Raw genomic sequence first — 19,916 nt, forward strand, 5'->3', positions numbered from 1 at the left:
TTTTATAATGTGTCGGTGTATCCTACTTCTCCCTCAAATAACCTGCCTAATGGGACAGAACACATTTAACACAGAAATGGAAAATACGGTATGTAATATAAATCATCTTAAGTGACTATTCAGAAAAGCCCTTTTTACATAGTACGGAAGAAGACTCGCAACAACAATTTCCCTCTTGAAAAACATTTTCCTGTATAATAGTCATCAATGGCTTCACTGATGTTTAAGGTTTTCAAGTATGTAATAATGCTGATTTGTTTGATGTCAACTGTAAGCATTTGAGTGGCTGGTTTAACTCTAACTCTTACTAAATTTGGGAACTCTTAATAGTAGACATCAGAGAGAAGCGTAGACATCAGAGTTATTGTTAATGGCGAGTATTCTGAGCAGAGACAGATTACAAGCGGTGTGCCACAAGGGTCTGTTCTGGGTCCTATTCTTTTTAATATGTTTGTGAGTGACATAGGGGAAGGTTTGGTAGGGAAGGTTTGCCTATTTGCCGATGACTCTAAAGTGTGCCATAGGGTTGATATTCCTGGAGGCGTCTGTAATATGGTAAATGATTTAGCTTTACTAGATAAATGGTCAAAGCAATGGAAACTACAGTTTAATGTTTCCAAATGTAAAATAATGCACTTGGGGAAAAGGAATCCTCAATCTGAGTATTGTATTGGCAGTTCTGTGTTAGCAAAAACTTCAGAAGAAAAAGATTTAGGGGTAGTGATTTCTGACAGTCTCAAAATGGGTGAACAGTGCAGTCAGGCGGTAGGGAAAGCGAGTAGGATGCTTGGCTGCATAGCTAGAGGTATAACAAGCAAGAAGAGGGAGATTATGATCCCCCTATATAGAATGCTGGTGAGACCACATTTGGAATACTGTGTTCAGTTCTGGAGACCTCACCTACAAAAAGATATTGACAAAATTGAACGGGTCCAAAGACGGGCTACAAGAATGGTGGGAGGTCTTAAGCATAAAACGTATCAGGAAAGACTTAATGAACTCAATCTGTATAGTCTGGAGGACAGAAGGAAAAGGGGGGACATGATCGAAACATTTAAATATATTAAAGGGTTAAATAAGATCCAGGAGGGAAGTGTTTTTAATAGGAAAGTGAACACAAGATCAAGGGAACACAATCTGAAGTTAGTTGGGGGAAAGATCAAAAGCAACGTGAGAAAATATTATTTTACTGAAAGAGTAGTAGATCCTTGGAACAAACTTCCAGCAGACGTGGTTGGTAAATCTACAGTAACTGAATTTAAACATGCCTGTGATAAATATATATCCATCCTAAGACAAAATGCAGGAAATAATATAAGGGCAGACTAGATGGACCATGAGGTCTTTTTCTGCCGCCAGATTTCTATGTTTCTAGTTGATCTACCCCAATCTTTATGGACACAGTTTCCAGCCTGGCAGGCAGTACAAAGAAATCATGGAAAACATTAAAGCAGATGAACTGAGAGATTTTACTACTTGCTTATCTGGGGTATTTCAAGGGAGAAATGCTACTCGACACAGGAGAGATTGCTTTCCCTTTCCTCCATAAACAATGCATGGAAATTGTTGGAAAGTAGGTAAGTATAAAACAAATTTCTAAGAATTGCTTAACAGTAGATTAATCTGGCTGTGGAAACTGGAAAATTTCAATGGGAACTAAGAGATTAGAGGACCACCATCTGAATGTAGTTAACATTCTTTATTTGAAGATTTGCGCCGTGCAGATGACTGGACCATATACTCTTTAATTTCATGCCAAGCTTGATGACACTTTCATGTAATAATTTTGGGTATTCAATAGGCACAACTCATAGAAGCCGTGCAGCTTCTAAAATCTTTGGGCCGATTCCAGAACACACAATCCTAATAAATTCCGAGGGTAACTAGAAGCTATTATGATAGTAGGAGCTACTATCCATTTAGGAAAAAAAGCATAAAAGATAACTCTGTGGCTTAGTGCCAGGACAGCAGGAATAGATAGGTGATTCTTTCGGAGCAGGACAGGTGGGAATTCATCACTCTACAAGAGAAAAAACTTGTTTTGCAAAGGAATAGAAACAACTACCATGCAATAGTGATTTTCTTAATTCTATAGTCTTGTTTTTGCTCATTGTCAACTGGATACCTTTGGCTCTGCTGACATGGAATTCTGCGAGCTGTAGCCCAGGTATTATTATTATTATTATTATTATTATTATTATTATTATTATTATTATTAAAACCCACCTCTGCCGCCAGGCATGGGGGAATTAAGATACTCTTTCCCCCTAGGCCTTTACAATTTTATGCATGGTATGTCTGTATGTATGTTTGGTTTTTATATTAATGGGTTTTTAATCATTTTTATTATTGGATTATTATTGTACGCTGTCTTCTTATTGCTGTTAGCTGCCCCGAGTCTCCGGAGAGGGGCGGCATACAAATCCAATAGATAGGTAGGTAGGTAGGTAGGTAGGTAAGTAGATAGATAGATAGATAGATAGATAGATAGATAGATAGATAGATAGATAGATAGATAGATAAGGTAGGTAGGTAGGTAGATAGATAGATAGATAGATAGATAGATAGATAGATAGATAGATAGATAGATAGATAGATAGATAGATAGATAGATAGATAGATAGATAGATAGATAGATAGATAGATTTGTATGCCACCCTTCTCCGAAAACTCGGGGCGGCTCACAAGATGGAAAAAACCAACACAACAACAAATCGAATTAATTAAAAATTACTACTAAAATCCCATATATATTAAAATCAGTCAGCCAATTCATTCACAACCACACATTATGTCAATCTCACATAGTGATGTGAAATATCGTGACTCCCCCCCCCCTTGCTAAACCAGGAATGGGCATGGGTAGGGCGTAACACATCTGGCCTGCAAGTTTGACGCCCCCTGCTGTAGTCCAAATAAAACAGGAAGTATTTAAATAATAATGTTAGATTCCATGTCTCACATTTTACTGGCACTGCCACCTAAAAAAGAATTGCCCGTTTTTATGCCTGCTTTGAAAACATTTTTATAATAAATGCTACTATTTAAATGCAGAATGGTGTTTTTACAGTTTGCGCTTTCGACAGGTGTTTCGTATTTGTTAAACAACAATTGTTATGTGGCTTACTTTAAATTGTTGTAAATCTGCTTGAGTTAGATTTTGTTCCGTTTGATGGGATATAAAATTTTATTTCGAAACTTTCCTTGTATCTCAGTGGGATTACAGGGCAAATGTGTAGATGGAACTCCATAGTCTGCTAATTGAACTCCGTATTATATATTACTATTTTCACTTAAGTCCAAAAAATTGGAACGATCGGCTGATAAAATACACTAAATGACAAGTCCATAGATTAAGACATATAAAAATTAAAATGTGCTTGTTTATATACTCAAAATCTATTGACTCCATGATTGCTATTTTTACTCAGAATCTGCTAATTGACTACATCAGTGATGGCACGCGGAGCCATATCTGCTGGCACGCGAACCGTTGCCCTAGCTCAGCTCCAACATGCATGTGTGTGTCAGCCAGCTGATTTTTGGCTCACACAGAGGCTCTGGGAGGGGGTTTTTGGCTTCCAAAGAGCCTCCAGGGGGGATGGGGGAGGGCGCTTTTACGCTCCCCTGGCTCCAGGGAAGCCTTTGGAGCCTGGAAAGGGCAGCGACCAGTTAGGTCCCACAGAGTGGGTCTTCTCCGGGTCCTGTCAACTAAACAATGTTGCTTGGCGGGATCCAGGGGAAGAGCCTTCTCTGTGGCGGCCCCGGCCCTCTGGAACCAACTCCCCCCAGAGATTAGAATTGCCCCCACCCTCCTTGCCTTTCATAAGCTGCTTAAAACTCACCTCTGCCGCCAGGCATGGGGGAACTGAGATACTCTTTCCCCCTAGGCCGTTACAATTTTATGCATGGTACGTCTGTATGTATGCTTGGTTTTTTTATAATAATGGGTTTTTAACTTTTTAGTATTGGATTATTATTATTATATGCTGTTTTGTTGTTGCTGTTAGCTGCCCTGAGTCTCCGGAGAGGGGTGGCATACAAATCCAATAAATAAATAAATAAATAGATAAAACACGACCCTAATGGCCCCAATGTGAGCACCCATCCCAATGTGTCCCCTACCCCCCCCCCACATGCGCGGAAGAGACCTGAAGACCAGCTGGCCAGCAGGGGGCATGCACATGTGCATAGTGGGCTGGGCTGGTGTGCCCCCAGAGCGGAGGGCTGTGCATGCCACCTGTGGCCTGTTGGCTTTGGGCTACTTCCTTGATATCCCAAAGTTGTGCTACCTTTTCAGCTCTTGGTTGCCCGAGTGCACCTTCCATTTTTGGCACTCGGTGTTGAAAAGATTCACCATCACTGTGCTAATACATAACCTAATAATAGGAAAGTCCTGTATTAGTTTCATATTAAGGATTATTAAATACCGTAAAGAAATTTGGACACGCCAGTAAGGCTATTTTAATCCTTTCGATTGCCCAACTATTTTGGATGCTTTTGGTCTTTGAGGCTGTACAGATAGCCTTGCCTAGGAAACCTGTGTCAATCTTAGTCTATTGTAAAATACATTGTAAATAAACTGATGGGTGTAGGCGAGTGTTTACAATTGTTACAAAGTGATTTAATAGCAATAGTACCTCTTATCTTTTCCGTAGCAATATTTCCTCTTGGCTTTCCATTTCTTTACACCTGCTCCCATTTTTGATTCCATCAGTCCAGTGGCTCAGTTGCTCAATCATATCAATTAGAGATTTCGGTGCTGTTTTGTGGAAATGAAATGGCTTTCCTCCATTGTTAGAATTCGAATGCTAACTGTGGACGAGTCCTCGGAGAGGGGGGCATACAAATCTAATTTATTATTATTATTATTATTAGCCGCCCCGAGTCTACAGAGAGGGGTGGCATACAAATCTAATAAATAAATCTAATAAATAAATTATTATTATTATTATTAATTAGGTTTTTGTTAATTTGCAAATTTAAAAAAAAATGGAACTAATGACAGGCAGTGCTGTTTGGAAAATACAGTGACAAATATTTTTATACCTTTTTGCATTTTATGAGTTTTTCAAGTCCAGGTACATAAAAAACTGCATTGTTGTGACCTTGTTACTCTGCAGTCTCTAGCTTAAAATACAGCAAGGAAATAGATTTTCAGTTAATATTCTTTATGCGCCTTTTGCTTTACTCATTTATTTCCCTGTGAGTCTGTTTTCAAGGTAGGATGATGTAGTATAATGATTCTAATGACAGTTTAGAACAGGGATTATTACATCCAAGAAAATTTCCCCAAATACAGATATATCTAGGATACTCACCAAAGTGGTTTAAAAATGTTCTGTGTTATAGGAATTGTTTAGATCACTAATGACTTATTAACCTAGCTACCACCAAGTTTTAAATGTACCCCTACCCAAATAAAGTCACCCACCTGCACCATGAAACCGCTTAACTGATAGTATTTTCATGTTCTTTGAACTGAGCCTTAGTTTGGTAGGCCTTATCCAAAGATCTATCAGAAGCTCTCCAGCACCACCACCTGAAAATTACGATATGCAACACACTGCAAGACATTCTCACATTTTCCTAACATGGTTTATGTTTCCAGGATACCATTGATATTTGACAGTTCCCTTTTGGGAGCCAAGAGATTGTGTTTAACAGTTTTAGGAAGCCTGAAGAGCATTTAAGAATTTAAAACAAACATCAAAAAGCAAGACAAGGTTTTAACTATAGAAAGTTTTGAACAGATTAAGGGCTCAGAAAATGCTGGAATATTGGACTTTGAATATTAAGCTAAATTAATTAATTTTATAGAGTATAATACATTGTATAATACATTGCTGGATTTACAAAAGAGGCTTTTCGAACTATTAAATAAGTTCAAAATGTGGATCAACAACTATCTGAATGAAAAGAACAATATTGTTTTATGCAAAAAGGAGCACAAACTCAGTTTATTTGATCAGGGTTAAAAGGGGACATGTTATTTTATATAGTTCCTTTTGGATTTGCTAATATGTGGACCAGAAAAAATAAATAGTGTAATTACTTCATGCCTCTAAAAATGCCTCTAAAACCGGCTTGCAAGTTCTTTCATTGTTACTCTTTGCAAAAAATATTTTCCAAGCCCTAAGTCTTTGTAGTTTTTTTTCATTGCTCTACTTGCTCCGAATGTTTCTTTCCAACCCTAATCGGGTGCTAAAGATGTTCCCAACTCTTACAGCTTGCAAGCTCTTTCATTGTTACTTTCTCAGAATAAGGTTTTTTTAAAGCCCTAACCAGGGAATAAAATAACAGGCTGAAGCTGACCAGACGAAAGACGTTAGCTAGATGAATATCTGGTAGGCAGTTTTTTTCCCATTTTCCTCCCCTAAAACTAAGGTGTGTCTTATACTCCGAAAAATGCAGTACATTTTGAGCTCCTTTCTAATCTGTAGTCAGGATGAGTCTGTCTTCCATTTAAAATATCTTTGAGAGGAAAATACACACTAAAACAATGTTAAATCGCCTCAAACCACTTTAAAGGTAACCTTTAATAGATTATTTAAAGCTAACCACATTATAGTATTGTCTGTTCCCTTTCATTAAAATCTTTTGTTTCTCCAAATGTAGCCCACTAACTTCATTTGATTCTGTATTTAAGGAGCACAATCTGATTAATAAAAAAACATTTTTGCCGGGTCTACTTTTGTGATACCCACCCACTCCCACTTTGACCAACCTTTCAAGCACTGTTTCTCCAGAGAAACATGAGACTAGACAGCTATGCTTCCAAGCTGATGGGTAACAATTTTCTGGTTTCAAATTAAAGAGAAAATGAAATTAGTAGATTAATTGTTTGCCGTGTTTTGCTAGGTGTTGTGTCAGCTGTCTTAAATCTAGCAGCCAATTGAAACCTCAACCTGAGCCATCCTGTAGGAGGTGAAGCTCCACGTTGGACTTTGCTATCCATCGAATGTCAATCACATTAATTTTAAATTACTGCTGTACAGCCTGGTGTCAAAATGATTAAAGCATTAAGCAGAAAGCAGAGAGATACACATTTACCTTGCAATTACAACAAGGACATTCAGGTTTTTTTTCATCCTGCTTCAGCCTTCACTCTGGAAATCTTGAAACATTTTTCCCCCTGGTGCACATTTAAGAGATCAAAGTTCTAAGATCAGATAGAAACAAATCCTACTTTAGAATGCATCGGTAATATTCCATACACCTAATTCAATTGTCTTGCATCTTCAGCCTAAATTGAGGGAGTGTAAAGGCAAGAATAAAGAGCAATCTTTATGTCTTGCAGTATCCTACTAGGCTAAGCATGTTGGATTTGTATGTGCACCCAAGGTATGTATTTGCACTTGAAGCTGAAGGGGGATCTAATGTATTACACTGGTTTTTTTTTACAAAGTCCCTGCCCTAAATTGACGTACGCTTCTGTGACTGAAGGGGAAGCTCCTGCAGCTTAATCAGTTTGTTGACTAGATATCGGCAATTTATTGTCCTCTTATTTTGACAGAGAAAATCGTAATATGTGTACATATGTATTCTATTGCCTAACAAAAATACTGAGGCAATGGCAAAAGTGTTCAGAAAAGACAAGCTAATACAGATTATAAATATTACAACATATTATGTATAAATAGTAAACTTACTCTTGAGTGTCTATGTAGCTGGAGTGGTTAAATTTATACTGTATATGAGGGATGTACTAAAAAGTTTAGAGGGACTCCAAGAGTTCCAGGGGTATAAAAATATCAGGAAATAAATTTTAAAGTAAGACGGTTGGGATTGAAAATACTTAATGACCACAGAGAAAACTTGGGGTGTCTATAATGATATACATGAAAAAAAGCATGGCTGGTAACCATGCAAGTGGGAGCCAAGCCTATAGGGCTTTATCAATCACACCAGCACTCTACCCTGGCTGGGCGTCCACTGGTAACCAAGGCCAACCATGAGTTACTGTGAGCTAAGGTTTCTGTGAGTAAAGTTTCCCTTGCACATATGTGCTACTCATTCCCGACTCTAGGAGCGTGCTCATCTCTGTTTGAAAGCCGAAGACATCTCTGTGCTCATGTGGCTGGCATGACGATGCCAAAGGCGCATAGAACACTGTTACCTTCCCCCTATTTTTCTACCTGCATTTTTAACGTGCTTTCAAACTGCTAGGTTGGCAGAAGCTGGGACAAGTAACGGGAGCTCACTTGGGGATTCGAATCACTGAATTGTCAATCTTTCAATCGACAAGTGTTGGTGTCTTAGCCACCACGTCCCATTTCTGTGAGTAACTGTGTACTATTTGAACCTAAAGCAGGCAAATATGCGCTGGATCTAGTGTGACGCAAGATACAAAGCACCTTTGCCCAAATATTGAACACCTTTTTGTGTTTATTAGCCATTTATATAAAATGATCAATGAAACACCACATATTCGATTGGCACAAGAATGTTTGTGTGTATTAATATAGTATATATTACTAATTCCTTTTTTTGCTTTATGATTTAGGGAGACTATTTGAAGGCAATAGCAACTAAATGTAGGATGTACTGTAGCTAAAATGACTTTTGCTTAAGCTAGATTTTTTTTTCTCTTAATGAATCTTTTTATAGTACTTGTCTTCTACTTGGACTAGGGCTTCTAATTTATATCCAGGCAATGAAAGGGTTGTAATCGGAACTTAATTTCTATGGTAAATACCTGAATCCTTCCCTAACAGTAGCTGTGAGCATATAATGTGCTTATTTCATTAACTGAACCAAAGTTTCTGTGTTTGCACAACATACTGGAGCTGGGTTTGAACAATGTATCTACCTAAAATACAGCTGGTTGATCTCCAGACCAGTTTGCCATAGGTTTTTCTAGGTAAAATAGACAAAGAACAATATATATATTCTGGATCATGCTGGATTCCGGGAAACCAAAGAATACCCAAAAGCAAAATGTACTTTACTCATGAGGGAAAGGCCTCGGGTTGTATCAACAGTGTAAAATGCCTTTCGGCAAATGGGAATCTCATCCCAAACCTCTGCATGAGATAAGAAGCCATAATCCAGATTCACAATCCATATGCTGAATATGCATTGAGAGAGGCTGGAGTGGAAGACAAGCATGGTCTTAAACATGGAGGAAGAAATATCAAAAACCTCTGTTGTGCTGATTACACTATTCCCATAGCTGAAAATACAAATGACCTACTAATGAAAGGCAAGGAGCACAGTGGGGGGAAAATGGCATTAAAGTTAAACAGGAAGACGACCAAACATCTGCTAATGGGTCAGCACCTTAACAGTGACAACAAAGAAGTTGAAGTTTGAATGGTTTCTGCTTTCTAGGGTCAATTATTAGTGTTTGGTTATCTATACCAGTGTTTCCCAACCTTGGCAACTTGAAGATATCTGGACTTCAACACCCAGAATTCCCCAGCCAGCATTTGCTGGCTGGGGAATTCTGGGAGTTGAAGTCCAAATATCTTCAAGTTGCCACGGTTGGGAAACACTGATCTATACTACCTTGAGTTGTAAAAAGAATAAAGATGGAGTATAAACCAAATAAACAAAGAGTAAATGAATCAGCAATCTGCAAACTAGCACTTGGTAAGCTAGCAATCAAGGCCTTGGAAAAGATGCCATGACATGTCTGTCCTTAAGATCTTTATTTTAATGATTTATTCTGGATTTTCTTCAATGTCTGTAAACTGCCTTCAGTGAGATTTGCAGCAGCATAAGTTTTGACAAAGATATTTCACAAATATCCAATACATAAGCAATTATTTTGTGACACATTACGAAATGAAAAGCAAGACTTTGAAGAAGCAGAATTGAAACAGCACCGAGGCTTTTGAATGTTGGTGTTGCACAATGTTTTAAGAGGGCAAAAGTTCAGATTCATCTTTTTAAAATTATGGACACCAGAAAGGAATACTGGAGTGCCAATCAGCTGTTTGGCAATTAGAGGTGCGGCAGCTGCCAATGTCCCTGAGACTTTCAGATGTTTGCAGTGCTGTCTTTTGGAATGGAAGCAGCTGCCAAAACCTTATATATGGTGGATCCTTTCTGGTTGTGGTGAAGTCTGCTGGCAATGGATTATTTTTCAAGAAAAAACCAAGGCTACTTGGTAGACCGGATGATTTAAGGCTCGTTCCTCAGAATATAATGAAATGAAATGGAATGGAAAGGAATGGTAGAATAGAATTTTTATTGGCCAAGTGTGATTTTGACTAGTGTTGAGCGAACCCCGCGCCCGGAATCCCATCGTGGGATTTCCCACCTCCTTTTGCTTGCAGCGCCTGTAAATATTTTCACAACCCTCTTTTTGACTCGTGCAGTATACAGGTCCTCAGTGGAAGGCAGGTTGGTAGCAATTGTTTTTTCTGCAGTTCTGATTCTCCTCTGAAGTCTGTGTCTGTCTTATTATTTATTTATTAATTATTTGGATTTGTATGCCGCCCCTCTCCGAAGACTTGGTTACAGAATGAAACCAGAGAGTTATAGATGTGCAGATGACAGACTCAATGATTCTCCTGTAGAACTGTATCAGCAGCTCTCTGGGCAGTTTGAGCTTTCTGAGTTGGCATAGAAAGAATGTTCTTTGTTGTGCTTTTTTGATGACTTTTTGATGTCAGGTATCCTTTTAGATCTTGTGATAAGGTCAAACCTAGAAATTTGAAGGTCTCTACTGTTGATACTGTTATTGTAAGAGGTGGAAGTATGGGCAGGTTTCTTCCAAAGATTACCACAATGTCTATGGTTTTGAATTTCAATTCTAGATTTTTCCAGTTGCACAAGGTTAGTTGTTCAACCTCCCATCTGTATGCAGATTATTGTCTCGAATAAGTCCAATCACTGTTGTATCATCTGCGAACTTCAGTAGTTTAATAGATGGATTGTTAAGAGATGCAGTCATTGGTATAGAGAGAGAAGTGGAGAGAGCAGTGTTTGGGAGGAGGGCTGTGCTAATTGTACAGGTATTTGATGTGATTTTGGCTAGCTTCACCTGCTGCTTTCTGTCTGTTAGGAAGCTTGTGATCCGCTTGCAAGTGTGTCCAGGTACTGCTAGCTGGTTCAGATTAGTTAGGAGAGTGTCTGGAATGATGGTGTTGAATGCTGAACTAAAGTCTACAAAGAGGACCCTTGCATAGGTCTTTGGAGATTCAAGATGCTTTAGGATGTAGTGCAGAGCCATATTAACAGCATCATCTGTTTGCGTGGTGTGCAGGGGGTCTAACAGTGGATCCGTGATGGTTTTCAAGTGGGACATCACTACCCTTTCAAAGGTTTTCATAACTACAGATGTTAGAGCGACTGGTCTGTAGTTGTTCAGTTCCTTGATGGAGGGCTTCTTCAGCACTGGGATGATAGTATGAAACAAGAAGAAACATAGCACTTCTCTAGAGATGGATTGAAGATTCGGATGAAGATGGAGGCCAATTGGTTATGCAAGGAGTTACTTTGTCTGGGCCAGGAGCTCTTCCTGGCTTTTGTCTGTGAAATAAGTCTTGCACTTCCTTTTCTGTTATCACTAGGGGTGGTGAACCCAATGGGATGGGGTCAGTTGAGGAAAGCTTGGCTGTTGTTGGTGTGACTGGAAAGATGAAAGGGAATAGAAATATATAACCAACAGCCAAGTGAATGAACTGGGAGAAGTACAAGCCCGGAAACTCATCCCGGAAAAGGTCCATCTATGTTGATGCTAAGAATTGATTCTGGGTAGACAAAAAATCAATCAATGCCTTCCTACACAGCCTCCTGAACTGAATCTCTGACCTGCACCAATCCTCCATTTAGAATAGAATAGAATTCTTTATTAGCTAAGTGTGATTGGACACACAAGGAATTTGTCTTTGATGCATATTTATTAATTGAATTTATATGCCACCCCTCTCCGTGCTCTCGATGTACATAAAAGAAAAAGATACACTTGTTTTTCTCCTTACCTAATTCAACTCCTCATCCAAACACCGCTGATAAAACCTTCAGGGGATTAAAAACTAACAAAACAGAAATGTAAAAAAAGTGAGAGATGCAGTCTACGCTAGCAAACTTCACTTGAACTCTAGCTAACCTTCTTGCCTTCCAAAAATATACATCTATGCAAAGGAATTGCAGCTTCAACCACAACACAGGAGCACACAACAGATTCAAGCTTAATATTAACCGCTCCAAACTTGACTGTAAAAAATATGACTTTAGTAATCAGGTTGTCGAAGTGTGGAACTCATTACCGGACTCTGTAGTATCATCCCCTAACCCCCAACATTATTTATTTTTATTTATTTTATTTATTTTGTCCAATACATAAGACACATTGAAGAGAATAGATATACAGTATAATAATATAAATAAAGAAAATAATAGAAAATATAAAAGTATAGGTGAACATATTTGAAAGGAAGAAAAGATAAATGAGATAAGGAGAGACAATTGGACAGGGGACGGAAGGCACACTGATGCACTTATGCACGCCCCTTACTGACCTCTAAGGAACCTGGATAGGTCAATCGTGGATAGTGTAAGGGAAATTTTACCCTTAGACTATCCACAGTTGACCTCTCCAGATTCCTAAGAGGTCAGTAAGGGGCGTGCATAAGCGCACTAGAGTGCCTTCCGTCCCCTGTCCTATAGTCTCTCTTATATCTCGTATTTCTTCTCTACTATATCCTCTATAACCTTCATTGTGTATTATTGTGTATTGGACAAAATAAAATAAATAAAACTGCATTTCAATCCAAACAGCCTTCCGCCCATCAAAGCAAAGCCCCCCCCCTCCAAAAAAGGCACCACACCCCCTTGCTGGCTTCCCCCACCAGTTTAGGTACCCATATCACTGTTTAGGTACGCATATTACTGGCAAGATCCAAGCACCAGAGGGCAGCAAAGGGAGACTTTCCCCTTCCCTCCTTGCAATTGGGCCCTTTTCCCTCTCGGTTGTGCTAAACGCTCCTCGTACCGATGTTTCCATTTGCAAAAGGCGGCCTCCCCTCCCCTCCCCCCCCCAGCGCGCTGTTCTCTGCCATTAACCCTCTGCAGTTTTGCAGCCAGCTTCTCTTTCCCCACCTCCCAGCTGACATGCTAGCTCGGCGATGGGATAAATTGAAGGTCTCTGAAAGGAGAAGGGGGGAGGGCGTGCGCGTGTGGGGAGGAAGGAGGGGGGGCAGGGAGAGCTAGCAAACTCAACGTGAGAGAGGGAGAGAAGCGGAGAGGGCGCTTTCAAAAGCTTTTTTTTTTTTTTTTGGTGCGCTCGATTTCCAAATCCGCAGGAAGTGGAGCTGCTGCTTCTCCTCCCCGTTCCCCCCCCTTTCTTTCTTCTCCCCCTCCCGGGGGGGTGGGTATTTTGCTCGCTTAACTCTTTTGGGGATGGAGGCGCGCGCGTGGAAAAGTTGCATCCCCTCGTTGGGAAGGGCGAGCCAGCCTTGCTTTTTTTTTTTTTTTTTGGAGGGGGGGTTGTCAGCAGGAAGGGCTCCTTCGCTTGGCTGTTATGGGGTTCAGGCTTACTTCCCCCCCCCCCCCCCCACACACCCTCTTAAAACTGGGAAGCCTCTTTTTAAACTGAGGGGTCTCCCCCCACCTCAGGGGGAGGGGGAATAGTTCTATGCTGAAGCCAAAATTCCCTAGACTTGAGGGGGGGTTCGACGAGCCGCTCCACACGCCTTTTTGCCGTGGGAGGAGGGTGTTCGTGCGCTCCCCGAAATTAGGCCGCTGTTCTCTTGGGTTGGATTTCTCTGAGGGGGGGCGCCTTTTTTAGGGAGGAGGGTGTTTGTGCGCTCCCCGAAATTAGGCCGCTGTTCTCTCGGGTTGGATTTCTCTGAGGGGGGGTGTCAACCGTGTCCCCTACAAAATGGAGGGGGGCAGTTTTCTGCCCTCCCCCGCCTATACATATTCGCCCAAGGCGCCCCCCCTTCCCCGCCCCCCCCGCCCCATGTAGGACAAGCACACGCTTGGTTACTCCGGAGCTCCGTCCTCGGGCCCGGGGCTGAGTTTCACCTTCACCTGACGGACTACCCGCCCACTCCTCTCCTCACAGGGCAGGACGTTCTCCCCGCCCCCGCGCCTGACGGCCCCACCCGCTCCTAAGCGGGAGTTTCCAGGAAGCGCCGAGCGGCGGTATCGCTCAGCCGCCTCTTCTTTTTCTTCTCCAGAACCTTCCGCCGAGCCTGTGGCAACTACGTCAAAGAGTCCCCAAGACCTAACTTGTCTTTTTCCCCCCTTCGCTCCCCTCTCGCGACTCCAGCTGAGGGGGAAAAAACGCTTGGGAATTCGGACTGGCCTTTGGGCCGACTTTTAAGCCGCCCTTTTGCTGCGGGGAATATGCGCCCGTTTTAGATCTGAGGGGAGGGGGGGAGGGGAAATAACGAGTCCCGGGCGCGGCGGAAGCATTCGGAGGCCCGCGAGGAGGGGGGGCGTGAGAGAGCGAGCGAGCGAGAGGCGAAGAGCTCGTTTAGCGAGCGGGAAAACGCGGCTCGGAGCTGGGAACAGCCTCCCGCCCTCCCTTCTCTTCTCCCCCCCCCTTCGCTCCGCTCCCTCGCCGGGGGCGCTTCTCAGCGAGTTTCAGAGACACCAAGTCCATCCGAGGCAGCGAGCTCCGGGGACGAGCCTGCCTTACTCTTCGCCCAGAGCCCGAGGAGGAGGAGGGGGAAAGGCGGCCTCGTCCCTCCTCGCCACGAGCCCCAGGGTGGGCCGCTTCCAGGCTTCCCCCGCGTGCCTCCGTTTTCAGCCAAGGAGGCCTCGCCTCAGAGGGCCACTCTGACGCGCGTGGAAATAACGAGTTGTGTAGCTCGCCACGGTTGGACCTCCAGGCTATTTTATACCCCGCCCGGGGGGGGGGGGGTTATTTCCTTCGCCTGGAGTAGTTTTTTAAAAAATAAAATATTTTAAAAATCACCCTCCCCCTTCCATGCAGGCATTCGTTCGCGAAACACCTGATCGCAGAGTGCAAACATTGCTTTCGCGTCAGAGTTGCCCCATAGATTGAAACGAACGCGTTTTTTCCCCTCCTCGGGAGGAGACGTTTCACATGGCCGGGGCTTCTCTGGAAGTGAGTCAGTGTAGACACTCTTCCGATCCGACAAGGAGTGTGAGCGAAGTGGGGAGAAGCGCAGAGTGCTTTTTTTCCAGGCCGCTTTCCTTCCCTGTGTACCGACGTCCCCTCCACGTTGTCCAAGCAGCACAATCGCCCTTCTGCAAAAGCGACGGTCGTTGTGTGGAAGCAAAAAAAACCCGCCCAGGCAGGGAGGAGGTTGAAAAGTTAAGGGGGAAGGGGGGAGACCCTTGCTTTACAGAGGAAGGAAGCAGGGCAGGGGGGTTCCCTAAAATGGAGGGGAGAACACCTTGGTCTGGAAATGTGAGGGCATAGAAACCCACGAGAAGCAACCGATTGGGAATCGCCTCACACGCGATTAGGCTTTAAAAGTCGCAATCCAATGCAGTTGATTTATACAGACGAAACGGTTCGGGATTTCGTCTTAAATCGAAACAGCGATGGATTTGGGAAAAAACCTGGTTCAGTTGAACACACAACAACCCAGTGAAGGGGGCTGAAAGAGAAAGAACCCCTAGGCAATATTTCGGGAAACACAAAAGTCCCACAGAATTGAGGTAGGAGTGTATTTGCTTGAAAAGGCCACATTTCCAAAGAGATTCCGGCGACTTCCTCCTGAACTCGTTTTCACCACCAGCCAAGCGGGGAAGAGACTTTTCGCATTGTTTCCCACAGAGACTTCTTTGGCAGAGCCCGTTTTTTTAGGTGTGTCAGTGGCTCATTACTGTTTCCCTGTATCTTGGCTAAGTGAACAGCAACTGAGATACATAATAAAGGGAAGGGTTTTGTCAGAGTTTACAGGCTGCCCAGAACTATAAGCTGTTGGCCTATTGCTCAGTTTTATCGAAGGTGGCTGAAAAATGCTTAATAAGAGAGAGGGTCTTCAGATTCAGAGGTGTTTTGTGGGACAAAAGCTGGAGAAAACTTTATAAAAGTGTAAAATTTGGCTCTCTAGATCAGTGTTTCCCAACCTTGGCAACTTGAAGATATTTGGACTTCAACTCCCAGAATTCCCCAGCCAGCTGGCTGGGGAATTCTGGGAGTTGAAGTCCAAATATCTTCAAGTTGCCAAGGTTGGGAAACACTGCTCTAGATGTTCACTTAACACTTTTCTAAAACATAGTCCTGTTTTTAAAGACTTGCAAATGTATTAGAATGAGGCTTTGTTCACAAGGTGTGCTTGGACTGTAATCCATGGTTTTAAAAATCACAACAGCTGAGCATAATGCATTGAATCAAAGTAATTAATCACATTTTAGCCAAGCACTTTGGGCAGAGATAGTAGTATAATTTACATGTTATGTGGACTCCGGAAATTAGGTTTAGTAAAAAGTCTTAAGTACTATAAGCCTGTGATTAACATACCATACAAACATACCTATAGCTTAGTATTTGTGTGAATCTGGCCATAATGCTTATTTTGATTTAGCCTGTTGTAAAAACACAACCATTGTAAATTGTTGACTAGTTTATGGTCATTTAATGTATTTTGCCGTTCCTCTTGAGCATACTTTTCTTCCCATTAATTCTGCAGGAAAAAAACCTCATAGGTTTATATTTCTGCTTTCTTCATTAAATTCCAGTTTAAACAAGGCAAGTCTAATCTTGTCATATTTGAAATACAGTTTAATGGAATCCTTTTACGGGAATCAAGCTAAATTAAAAATTACACATACTGATTTTTTTGATCAAAATCTTGCATTTAATTAATTTCCCTTTCCTAATAAAATTACCTGATACCACTTCCCGCTGGATATTTTATTCCCATTGACAATTATAGGTTGAGTCTGCTTCCCAGCTAAAGAAAATTAAGATTGTTCAGGCCCGTTGCATAGCAGTAGGACTCCACAAATCCGAACTCTGGATTTTTACCAGAATTTCATGTCCTCCAATTAAACTAGCTAGGAGATGGGCAGAGGAGATGATTGGAAGATTTGTTTTCGACTGATTTAGTGTGTCTTATTTACTCTATTAACCCTGAGAAATAGGGCAAACCCCCTAAGAATGTTCAAGTTGATTCTTGCTGGTTTTCCTCCTCCCATTTGTAGCTACAAAGGCTTCACATCTTCCTGTTAGTCCTGCTGAACAGAGGGGAGGACTGAGGATAATTCTCAGGCCTTGCTCTGCATTCCCCCCTCCCCCTCCACTCTTCCCATCCCCCAGCAAGGCTCCCATGACTTGCCTCCCTCCCATTAGCCCTGAAAAGGCTCCCAGCTTTTTCTATGTTGGGTTTTCTCCACCAGCCAAAAACTCCCAGCCCCAACCCTGCATCTGCACGGCTGATTTTGTTGTCACATCTAACAGCTCACTACACACACAACTGCTCACCGCTTTGGAAAACAAGCATATAGCAATGGTGGTTTTTAATTTGTTATCAAATGTGTTGTTCCCGAGATACAATGTTAATGTATAGAATTGCTAAAAAGTTCCGTCTTTGCAATTATCTTTATGATTTCTTCTGGTTCACCAAACATTTAACCTTTTCCTTTTTTAAAAAAATTCTTGTCAGAAATAGGAGATAGGCTTTTTGTTTCTTAATGCATATTTGGTATATTTCAATTATTTCCCCTTCCCCCCATCTGTTGAAGCACAGAAGTTATTTCAACACAGATTAGAATCATAAATGTTAATGAAATGCTTGCAGGTTGTGTATGCGTAGCTAGAGAGAATGTTTAACCAGTTTTGCGTTTTTCTCTCACACAGATTACAGTTTGTAACATTTGAGATTCCATTCATGCCATTAATGTTCATGTGGACACATAAATTCTATCAATTTTTTAATTACCATTGGAGTTGCAATTATAAGCCCCTTATTGGGAAGTAAATCCCAATGAATTCAGCGAGGCTATTTTTGAGAAAAGATATAAGGGATTGCACTGTAAAATAGTTTTGGTAATACAGTTGTTATTTGCTGAAACACAAACCTCGTTAATTATCTTCAAGATTAATATGATAGAAATGGTAGTGTGTTTGTATGTTATATAGATAGGATCTATTTATATGTTAAACTATGCAAGGATCAAGCAACTGCATATTAAGCATTAATATTCATTTTAGTTTTGTCTGTTTTTAAGATTTAGTACGTTGTGCAATCTCAGCTGCTTTAATTTGCAGTTCAGTGAGTTGAGTAAACCAAGAAAATTGGTTAATTCGATAAGCAGGTAAAATATATCATGAATGGAGCTCCATACTAAAATTACTCAGACGTTTGTCAACTGGTGGCCTGCAGGTCAGACACGTCATCCTAGCTCCACAAAGGGGGAAAAATGTCGCAAAACACACATTATTATTATTATTATTATTATTATTATTATTATTATTATTATTATTATTTATTGGATTTGTATGCCGCCCCTCTCCGCAGACCATTTTTAGCTTAACTATGGCTTGCTAACTCACAGTTGTTTGGTTTCACATATTGTGCTAAATCAAACTCGCTTACAAAGAACAATGTCTAACTCTACACAATTTTGCTAAATCTAGTAAACGTTATTGCTTAATATTATCCATGTGAATCTTGTCACTGATGTCACTCTTCTATGTGGCTTTTCAGAACTGAGTTGAAAATGACTTTCCTCTAGTTATGCATATACAATTGTTTTATTAATACAGTGATACCTCATCTTATGAACACCTCATCATACAAACTTTTCGAGATACAAACCCAGGGTTTAAGATTTTTTTGCCTCTTACAAACTATTTTCACCTTACAAACCCACCGCCGCCGCTGGGATGCCCCACCTCAGAACTTCCGTTGCCAGCAAAGCCCCCGTTTAAACGGGCACTTCGCTGGCAATGGAAGTTTGGAGGTGGGGTTTCCCTGCGAGGGGAGCCTCAGTGAAATCGCAGCATCGCAAAAACATAGCGGTCCAGGGGTGGGGTTTCGAGGACTTCGGTGTTTTTGCGATGCTGCGATTTCACTGATGCTCCCTTCGCTGGGAAACCCCACCTCTGGACTTCCATTGCCAGCGAAGCGCTCATTTTTGCGATGCTGGGATTCCCCTGCAGCATCACAAAAACACAGAAACCCGGAGGTGGGGTTTCCCATTGAGGGGAGCCACAGGGGAATCCCAGCAGTGCAAAAACGGGCGCTTTGGCTGGCAAAAGGGGTGAATTTTGAGCTCGCACGCATTAATTCCTTTTCCATTGATTCCTATGGGAAACATTGTTTCATCTTACAAACTTTTCAACTTAAGAACCTCGTCCCGGAACCAATTACGTTTGTAAGATGAGGTATCACTGTATATTTGTCCTATTTAAGAACGGCCCATCTTTATGCATAAAAATGGTTAATCCCAGCGACCAGTTAGGTCCCACAGAGTGGGTCTTCTCCGGGTCCTGTCAACTAAAGAATGTTGCTTGGCGGGACCCAGGGGAAGAGCCTTCTCTGTGGCGGCCCCAGCCCTCTGGAACCAACTCTACCCAGAGATTGGAATTGCCCCCACCCTCCTTGCCTTTGGTAAGCTGCTTAAAACCCACCTCTGCCGTCAGGCATGGGGGAATTGAGACCCTCTTCCCCCTAGGCCTTTACAATTCTATGCATGGTATGTATGCATGTATGTTTGGTTTTTTATATTAATGGGTTTTTAATTGTTTCTAACATCAGAATACTATTGTACACTGCTTTATTGTTGCTGTTAGCTGCCCCAAGTCTCTGGAGAGGGGCGGCATACAAATCCAATAAATAAATAAATAAATAAATAATCACAGTTTGATGGTTAGCTGTAATAATAATTTAATACACATAGTTAAGGGTAGAAGTGACAAAATCATCACAAAGATCCTATTTTCTTACAGGCAATTTAAGTGAATGCAAAGAAATACAAATAGGAACAAGTGGTGCTGTAGATGATTTTGCCTCATCCTCGGTTTACAGGTGGGT

The sequence above is a fragment of the Erythrolamprus reginae genome, chromosome 11, assembly GCF_031021105.1.
Source record: "Erythrolamprus reginae isolate rEryReg1 chromosome 11, rEryReg1.hap1, whole genome shotgun sequence".
Classification (NCBI taxonomy): domain Eukaryota; kingdom Metazoa; phylum Chordata; class Lepidosauria; order Squamata; family Dipsadidae; genus Erythrolamprus; species Erythrolamprus reginae.